The sequence below is a fragment of the Otolemur garnettii genome, unplaced genomic scaffold (assembly GCF_000181295.1).
Source record: "Otolemur garnettii isolate 467f Iridium unplaced genomic scaffold, OtoGar3 scaffold00336, whole genome shotgun sequence".
NCBI classification, from domain to species: Eukaryota; Metazoa; Chordata; class Mammalia; order Primates; family Galagidae; genus Otolemur; species Otolemur garnettii.
Window position 1 is genome coordinate 310,856 of NW_003852731.1, and position 1,079 is coordinate 311,934.

At 55.2% G+C, this 1,079-nt stretch overlaps 1 protein-coding gene across 2 annotated transcripts in view; it reads left to right on the forward strand.

Moving 5' to 3' along the window:
• RNF144A (ring finger protein 144A) overlaps positions 1–1,079 on the forward strand; it is a 112,844-nt gene that overhangs the window by 90,104 nt on the left and 21,661 nt on the right. The gene's annotated exons all lie outside the window — the stretch shown is intronic.

The window sequence follows — 1,079 nt, forward strand, 5'->3', positions numbered from 1 at the left end:
GGCGTGTCCACAGGGTTCAACGTGCCCTGGCAGTGCAGGAAGGATGTTTGCAGCCAGCAGATAAAATGAATTATTTGTCCTTTGCCTTTTTGATAGGGAATCTCTTTGCATGGGAACAGGCAGTGCCATTTCACAGCTCAGTAAAAACCAAAGTCAAGAAATTTAAGTTGTTCCCTTGGAAACGTAGGCTGGTGTCCACTGCTCTCCACTCCTTGCTTCAGTGGGCCTTCGTGATTAGGGGCAGAGTGTCCTTGTCCACATTGTGCTGGGAGAGTGGATGGGAGGTGACTCCTGCCAGGCACGTGCGTGAAGAGAAGGGTCTGGGGAGTCTGCTGCCAACTCAGCCAGAGGAGGGTGGGGGAGTGGTGGCACCACAGGTCTTGCTGCCATCCACACTGTCACCACAGTGCCACACTGGGAGGACAGCCAAGAGCAGGCTGGGGTTTCTTTCCCTGCACCTGGGCCATTCAGCACATTGCACCCTGCAGAGCCTGTGTTCCCTGCAGAGTCTGTGTCACCCTGCAAGCCTCTGTCAGGTACAAGACCTCCTCTCTTGCCTTGTGCAGAGCTGGGCTCACCCACAGCACACACAGCAGGCTGAGAGCTGTGTGGCTGAGCTCAGGGCATGGTCAGGGGGCTGTGGGGTGCTCAGGTGACCTGCACAGCTTCCGGTTCCTAGGTAGGCGGCTCTGTGAGCTGCCTTTGGAGTTTCCTTCCCACATGGCTCTGTGCAGCACTCAGGGCACGGGATGCATGGACACCCCCTCCTTGCTCGGCTGCGAGCCTTTGCTTAGGTGAGACACCAGCATCTGACTCCACGCATGTGCCTCACAGACCATGAAAGTGTTTTCCCAAAATGCCACCTCATCAGTTCTGTTAGCTGGGAGCTTTCTTAGAAAAGCAGACACTAAAACTGTCACAGCGGAAGGCGGAGCTGCTCCGTCCGTTCACTTGCTGCTCAGGGTGCCTGGAGATCTGGCACTGTCAGCTCTGGGAGCAGCTGGAGAGGAGTGTATTTCCCTGCACAAGGGCTGCCCTTTTTTTTCATATCAAGTACTTAATCTCTAGCCAGACCTAAT